The sequence below is a fragment of the Triticum aestivum genome, chromosome 6A (genome assembly GCF_018294505.1).
Source record: "Triticum aestivum cultivar Chinese Spring chromosome 6A, IWGSC CS RefSeq v2.1, whole genome shotgun sequence".
NCBI classification, from domain to species: Eukaryota; Viridiplantae; Streptophyta; class Magnoliopsida; order Poales; family Poaceae; genus Triticum; species Triticum aestivum.
In genome coordinates, this window is record NC_057809.1 from 509,882,063 (window position 1) to 509,891,039 (window position 8,977).

Consider the following 8,977-nt stretch of genomic DNA (forward strand, 5'->3'; position numbering starts at 1 on the left):
GAGTTGGAGTGGTTTATAAGGGTTTCACTTCTACATGCTATTGGAGTTTGAGAAGAGAAGAGGCCCTCGCGCACTCCTCCTCCGCCGCCCGCCTCGCCACGCCTCGTCACGACGCGCCACGCCGCGTCGTGCCGCGGGTTGCGGGATTGAGCCGAGCCGAGCTCACACCTACACGCTTATTTTTGCCAGTCACTAACGGAGAGTTCTCTGAGATGGGCCACGATCTGAGACGTCGGATCGTGGGCTGTAACGGACTCGGACGTGGGTCGAGCCCACGTCTCTCCACGCGGCTGCGTTTATATAAGTGTGCGGTGTCTTCTAACCCTAGCCGCCACGAACAGATCACATCTGCTCCACGCGCACGCCCACCGTTGTTCCCTTGCTGCTGCTGCCGCCGGTGACTCCATCCCATCCGCCGCGTACACGGTCGACGGGAGAGCAGGTCTCCGAAACCACGCCCTTCTGGTTCCTGTACGGGGTGAGGGGCGAATAGGTTTTTGGGCAGCGATTACGCGACTGCTCGCTTCCGATCGTCTACTTCCTCTACGTTCGCGTCGCCTTCATCATCACCATGTCCACCGACGCCGAACGTGCCGCCGCCGAGAAAGCTGAAGCCGACAAGAAGGCCGCCGAGGATGCCGATGCCGCCACCAAAGCCGCGGCCTCTGCATGACCTACTGGAGGGTATAACTCGTTTATCCCGCTCCTACTGTTTTCTGTTTTAGCCATGCTAGCATTATACGTAGGTCTTTCTGCAATTAGCGTAGTATGTGCTATCTTGACTGAATATCAGTATGTGTTTATTTGTGTCAATGCCGTGCTAGTGATTTACTCCTGGATTAATTTAACCGAGAAATTGCCTATTTACTCAACAATCCAAAAACCTATTATGTGTAGGAATTTTTCAGCAAGTGGCTTTGCCGCTGCATTGAAACCGGATAAGTTTACCGGTACATACTTTTAGCGTTGGCAGACTAAGACCACGTTATGGCTCACGGCTATGAACGTGTTCTGGGTCACCGGTGTCTCCACGGGAACGATTGCTCCTGAACAGGAGAAGGCGTTCAAGGAGGCTACCGTTGTGTTTCTCGGAGCAGTTCTTAGCGTGATCGGAGATAAACTGGTCGATGCATATTTACATGTGCATGTCGCCAAGGACTTGTGGGAGGCGCTCGAATCTAAATTCGGGGCCGCCGATGCAGGGAGCGAGATGTATATTATAGAGCAGTTCCACGATTACAAGATGGTTGAAAACGCCCTGTATTGGAGTAGGCTCATGAGGTAATATGCATTGTTAAGGAGCTTGAACTTCTTAAGTACGAGTTACCAGGCAAGTTTGTCGCGGGCTGCATAATCGCTAAGCTCCCTAATTCCTGGAGGAACTTTGCCACCACTCTGAAACATCAGAGGCATGAATTCTCTGTGGAGGATGTCATTGGCCATCTGAATGTTGAGCAGAATTCGAGGGCAAAAGACTCGCATGGAAAAGGGACCGAAGGGACTTCTGTCGCCAACATGGTGAACCAGAGGAACCATAACTCCCACAAGCCCAAGGGAAAGAACGGTGTCCAACAGAATACCGACTTTAAGAAGAAGGGTAAGAAGACCTTCAAGAAGAACAAGAAGGATGAGGGCTGCTTTACTTGTGGTTCGGTTGAACATTGGGCCAATAAGTGCCCAAACAAGTACAATAAGCCAGGACATGACTCCAAGGCTGTCAACATGATTGTGGGCAACAATGAGAATGGTGCATCTGGGTACGGTAATTTATTTACTGTTTTTTCAGTGTTTCAACCCAACGATTGGTGGGTGGACACAGGTGCAGGTGTTCATGTGTGTGCTGACATTTCATTGTTCACTTCTTACCAGGTCACAGGTCACGGGTGATCTGAAGTTTACTTCGGGAAGGATCGTGCAGCTGAAGAACGTGCATCATGTCCCCGCCATCAAGAAGAACCTCGTTAGTGGCTCCCTTCTATGTAGAGAAGGGTTTAAGTTGGTTTTCGAGTCTAATAAATTAGTTGTTACGAAATATGGACTCTTTGTTGGAAAAGGTTATGAGAGCGGAGGGATGTTCCGCCTTTCCCTCGCAGATTTTTGTAATAAAGTCGTGAACCATATTCATTCGAATGTTAATGAATCTGAAGTTTGGCATTCACGTCTTTGTCACATTAGTTTCGGTGTTATGACGCGGCTAGCCAAGTTGGATTTAATCCCTAGTTTCACCTTAGCCAAAGGTTCTAAGTGCCTTTCATGTGTGCAAGCTAAGCAACCTCGCAAGCCTCACAAGGCCGTGGAGGAGAGATACTTGGCACCATTAGAACTCATACATTCTGATCTTTGTAAGATGAATGGTGTGTCGACTAAAGGTGGAAAGAAATACTTCATGACATTGATAGATGACTCCACTAGATATTGCTATGTGTATCTGTTAAACACTAAAGATGAGGCTCTACACTACTTTAAAATCTATAAGGCAGAAGTTGAGAAACAACTTGAAAAGAAAATTAAGCGAGTCCGGTCAGATCGTGGTGGAGAGTACTTCTCGAGTGAGTTTGATTCTTTCTGGCATTGTTCATGAGAGGACGCCTCCCTATTCACCCCAGTCAAACGGGGTTGCCGAGCGGAAAAACCGTACTCTAACTGATTTGATTAACGTCATGTTAGATACATCGGGTTTATCCAAGACATGGTGGGGGGAGGCTATATTGACGGCATGTCATGTCCTGAATAAAGTTCCGACAAAGGATAATGAGATCACTCCCTATGAGAAATGGGCAAAGAGAAGGACAACACTCTCGTACTTGGGGCTGTTTGGCGAAAGTCAATGTGCCGATCCCCAAAAAGCATAAGCTTGGACCAAAGACTGTGGACTGCGTTAATTTGGGTTACGCTAAGAACAACGTTGGCTATATATTTCTAGTAGTGAAATCTGAGGTACATGACCAGAAGTTCGGTACAATTATGGAGTCTAAGGATGCTACATTCTTCGAGGATATTTTTCCTATGAGAGATATGCAAAGCACTTCTAGACAGGAATCTGAGGAGACTCCTGAACCTGCCATTCCTATGGAATATTATGAACAAACACATTATGAAAATCATGAGGAGGATGACGAGGAAACCCTTGGTAGGGGCAAGATACAAAGGACTGCAAAGACCTTTGGTGATGATTTCTTCGTGTACCTCGTGAATGATACTCCCACTTCTATTTCAGAAGCGTATGCCTCTCCAGAAGCTGACTACTGGAAGGATGCGGTCCGTAGCGAGATGGATTCCATCATGGCTAACAGGACATGGGAGATCACTGATCGTCCCTATGGTTGCAAACCACTGGGGTGTAAGTGGGTGTTCAAAAAGAAGCTTAGGCCCGATGGTACTATTGAAAAGTATAAGGCTAGGCTTGTGGCCAAGGGCTATGACCAGCAAGAAGAGGAAGATTTCTTCGATACTTATTCACCTGTGGCTAGACTGACCACCAATCGAGTATTACTCTTGTTGGCGGCCTCGCACGGTCTTCTTTTCCATCAGATGGATGTTAAGACGGCTTTTCTAAATGGAGAGCTAAAGGAGGAAATCTACATGCAATAGCCTGATGGCTTTGTGATAGATGGTCAGAAAAGAAAGGTGTGTAGGTTGATAAAATTTTTATATGGCCTGAAACAAGCACCTAAGCAATGGCATGATAAGTTTAATACAACTCTGACATCTGTTGGTTTCGTTGTTAATGAGGCTGACAAATGTGTATACTACACTACTAGGAAAAGGGCTATAGATGAAATTGACACTAATGGCGCACCAGACATGTGGTGCGCCATTATTATATACTAATGGTGCACCATGTGTTGGTGCGCCATTAGTAATTTTTTTTAAAAATTTCATCAAAACTACTAATGGCGCACCGTGGGGGTGGTGCGCCATTACTAGTTCAACTAGTAATGGCGCACCACCCCCACGGTGCGCCATTAGTAGTTTTAAAAAAAATTAAAAAAACTTTTTTTACTAATGGCACACCGTGGGAGTGGTGCGCCATTAGTAACTAGGCCACCACTTCCACCGAATGCACCCCTCCCCCCCGGTGGACCGCCTTTTCAGTTTAAAAAAAAACAAAAATGATGGAAATGTCAAAAAAATAAAAGAAAATAAGTTTCCCATGTGATATGTGGTCTAGTTGTTGTGAAAATTTATAAATATGAACTTCGACTTTATTTGCGAAATCTCTTGAGAATTTGTAAAATGGGCATAACTTTTGCGTACAAACTCGGATGAAAAAGTTTTTTATATGAAAAATCATCTACTCGAAAAGTTACATCCGAATTTAACGGGGTAACCCCGTTAAACATTTTCAAAATCCTCAAAAACCTAACAGAAAAAAAGATACGGGGCTTTTAAGATCTGGAGAGATAAAAAAATTCAAAAAAAATCAAACTTACTAATGGCGCACCTACCCATGGTGCGCCATTACTATCTTCCCGCCTTCAAAATTCAAAATAAGTCAAAAAAAATAAAAAAAGTTACTAATGGCGCACCTGCCCATGGTGCGCCATTAGTATCTTCCTGCCTTCAAAATTCAAAATAAATCAAAAAAAAAGTTAGTAATGGCGCACCTGCCCGCGGTGCGCCATTACTATGCCATATATATGGCTGGGCGTGGTCCTCTCCTTCATTTTTCTCCTCCACTCCACCGCTCCTCCACTCCATCTCCTCCTCTCCTCCACTCCATCTTCCTTCTCTCCTCCACCATACTACCCTCCTCCTCTCCGGCGACCTCCTCCTCCTCCTCTCCGGCGACCTCCTCCTCCTCCTCTCCGGCGACCTCCTCCTCCTCCTCTCTGGCGACCTCCTCCTCCCTCCTCTCCTCCCCTCCCCTCCCCTCCCCTCACGGTTTCTCCTACCTCCTCTCCGGTGAGCTCCTCCTCCCTCCTCTCCTCCCATCCCCTCATGGTTTCTCCTTCCTCCTCTCCGATGCTCTGGTGAACTTCTATCCAGCGACCTCCTCCTCCTCCTCCTCTCCGGCGACCTCCTCCTCCTCCTCTCCGGCGAACTCCTCCCCCTCTCCGGTGATGTAGGCGAGCGCCTCTCCGGTGACCTCCTCCTCCTCCTCTCCGGTGAACTCCTCTCCGGCAAAAGAACACGGCAAAAGAACGTACAAGATCCAAAAACAGGAACAAAATTTGAAATAATATCGTGCCAAAAAACGAGCAAAAAATGGGCAAAAAAATCACAATCCAGATCCAAAATCAAAATTCAAAAATAGCAATGGTGCACGGTGGGGGTTAGACGGTGCGCCACTACTATTTTCCCGCCTTCAAAATTCAAAAATACTAATGACGCACCAGTGGCCTATACTAATGGCGCACCAGTGGCCTATACTAATGGCGCACCGTGGCCTATACTAATGGCGCACCAGTGGTGCGCCATTAGTAAAAAATACTAGTGGTGTGATACTAATGGCGCACCAGTGATGCGCCATTAGTAGGCAAAACTGGTGAACTATTAGTAGCCCTTTTCCTAGTAGTGCTATCGCCATGGTGGGGGCGAATGAGTTATATTGTGCTTGTATGTTGATGGCATACTGATATTCGGAACAAACCTCAAAGTCATTAAGGAGGTCAAATCGTTTCTATCACAGAACTTTGAGATGAAAGACCTTGGTGTGGCTGATGTTATCTTGAACATCAAGCTACTGAGAGATAATGAGGGTGGAATTACACTTCTGCAATCCCACTATGTTGAGAAGGTGTTGAGTCGTTTTGGATATTCGGACTGCACGCCATCTCAAACACCATATGATCCTAGCGTGTTGATTCGAAAGTCCAAAGGCATGGCTAAAGATCAATTGAGATACTCTCAAATCATTGGTTCACTGATGTACCTAGCGAGCGCAACGAGGCCTGACATCGCGTTTGCTGTGAGCAAACTGAGCCGGTTTGTTTCCAAACCGGGTGATGTACATTGGCATGTTGGTGAGAGAGTTATGCGCTATCTGAAAGGTACTATGAACTATGGACTTCACTATACCGGATACCCGTCGGTACTTGAAGGGTATAGTGATGCGAATTGCATCTCTGATGCTAATGAGATGAAGGCCACAACTGGGTATATGTTTACTCTTGGAGGTGGCGCTGTTTCCTGGAAGTCTTGCAAGCAAACGATCTTAACGAGATCGACAATGGAAGCAGAATTAATAGCATTAGACACATCTGGTGTTGAAGTGAGATGGCTTCGAGATCTTTTGATGGACTTGCCATTGGTTGATAAACTGGTTCCGGCTATCCTTATGAACTGTGACAATCAGACTGTCATCACCAAGGTGAAGAGTTCAAAGGACAACATGAAGTCCACCAAACACATAAGAATGAGATTAAAAGCTGTCAGAAAATTAAGAAACTCTGGAGTGATAGCGTTGGACTATGTCCATACGGCTAAGAATCTGGCAGATCCCTTATCAAAGGGCTATCACGTGTTGTGATAGATAATGCATCAAGGGAGATGGGTATGAGACCCACATGAGTTGCCATGGTAGTAACCCAACCTATGTGATCGGAGATCCTGTGAATTAGGACCTGGGAAAACAAGCCAGTGGTGAACTGAGGAGAGTAAGTATACTAACCCACTCCGTTGAAGATGTAATACTCTCGATACTGTATGGTAGGATGACTATTGTCTTAATGTGTTCCAAAGCTTATGTAAGCAAGATGCTATCCTACAGAGCGATCTCTGGAGGAACACATCTATGCGAGCCCGACTGCTGATCACAGTCTATGAGATTGGGGTGATCTCTAGTAAGCTCATGAATAGGCCAGGAGTGTGACTTATATGCTCCACCCGAGGGGTCAGCCTTCGGCAGCCTAGTACTAGTAAGACATGTAGTGAAACTTCTTTACGCAAAACTGACAATTCAAGGCATAGTCCATTGTTCAGTTGTGAAGGAGTGTAGCTACTTGCTCTAGGTGAAGTTCAACCTTAACAAGTCTTCACTGACACACTGGTATATCGAAACAGCAATTGGAACAGAGCACAATGCGCCCTCGAGATCTGGTGGGGGATTGCTGAAATTTGAGATGGTCTCTAGGCCCATATAGCAATTTCTGAAAAATCTCTATGGGCCCATGTGGGTTATATGGCACTAGGTGTAGTGGGAAGTTTAGTCCCACCCCGCTAGTGGAAGGAGAGTTGGAGTGGTTTATAAGGGTTTCTCTTCTACATGCTATTGGAGCTTGAGAAGAGAAGAGGCCCTCGCACACTCCTCCTCCGCCACCCGCCTCGTCACGACGCTCCGCGGGTTGCAGGATTGAGCCGAGCCGAGCTCACACCTACACGCTTATTTTTGCCAGTCACTAACGGAGAGTTCTCTGACAGCTGGGCCACGATCTGAGACGTCGGATCGTGGGCTGTCACGGACTCGGACGTGGGTCGAGCCCATGTCTCTCCACGCGGCTGCGTCTATATAAGTGTGCGGTGTCTCCTAACCCTAGCCGCCACGAACAGATCACATCTGCTCCACGCGCACGCCCACCGTCGTTCCCTTGCTGCTGCTGCCGCCGGTGACTCCATCCCGTCCGCCGCGTACACGGTCAACGGGAGAGCAGGTCTCCAAAACCACGCCCTTCTGGTTCCTGTACGGGGTGAGGGGCGAATAGGTTTTTGGGCAGCGATTACGCAACTGCTCGCTTCCGATCGTCTACTTCCTCTACGTTCGCGTCACCTTCATCATCACCATGTCCACCGACGCCGAACGTGCCGCCGCCGAGAAAGCTGAAGCCGACAAGAAGGCCGCCGAGGACGTCGATGCCGCCACCAAAGCCGTGGCCTCTGCATGGCATACTGGAGGGTATAACTCGTTTATCCCGCTCCTACTGTTTTCTGTTTTAGCCATGCTAGCGTTATACGTAGGTCTTTCTGCAATTAGCGTAGTATGTGCTAGCTTGACTGAATATCAGTATGTGTTTATTTGTGTCAATGCCGTGCTAGTGGTTTACTCGTGGATTAATTTAACCGAGAAATTGCCTATTTACTCAACAGAATACCTTTCGAAAAATTTGATATTTTTTAATTTGTGCATCCTGGTAATGCACCTATTATGACGTGACATCTCTTGGCCTGGTGGTATGGCAGATAAGAGCACCTCCAACCACAATGAGCTAATTCAAGTCCTATACGACCGCGGACGTGCCCGGTCAGTGACTGGACGCGTCTGTTTTGAGTCTCCATTTATGCGTGTGCATGCTATCATGTCTCCTACATCCTCCTTAAATTGTCCGTTCATCATGATTTTTGACATGCCACAAATGTGTTTGTCTTTGTACGGAATACGAAAGGAATCATGACTAAAATCCTTCCTCACAACAGCCATACACCAGTAAGGACACATATTTTTAACTATTTGTAGCAATCAAGAAAACATTAATACATGGTGTTCATGTGTATGTAAGAAACACAAACACATTTGTGGCATGTCAAAAGATAGTGCGCAACCTAAAAAATATCAATTCACTGACATCATGCTGCCAACATTGTATGCACCGGCCTTCACTGATTCTGCTCCATAGAGTCACGAAAACATGATTTCACATACATGTGGAACAGAAGACAAGACCAACGCTATACATAGGTCGGGTGAATGTGAGGAAAAACCGTCAGCCTTCACGATGTCGAATCTCCCTAAGCTGATGGTTTGAAAGCATCTAATTGTCAACCAAGGCCAAGCGTTCCAAAGCCTCCCCGGACTCTCTGCGTGCTCCTAGTGCCAGGGCTAAGGCCGCGCTGGGGGACCTTTCTTCCATGAAGAGTGCGCAGCTCCGCCTTGCTGACAAGAACCTCGAGACTTCAGGTAATCCCTCCCTCCTATAAGATTCTGAATGCTTTTACTGATTCACAATTAGCTACGATCCTAGCCGACGGTGGTTTTGAGTTAGGCTTGGAGGGAGGTGCGCTTATTTCTCTTATCCTTGCTTGCGAGGATGCCCAAGTGGCT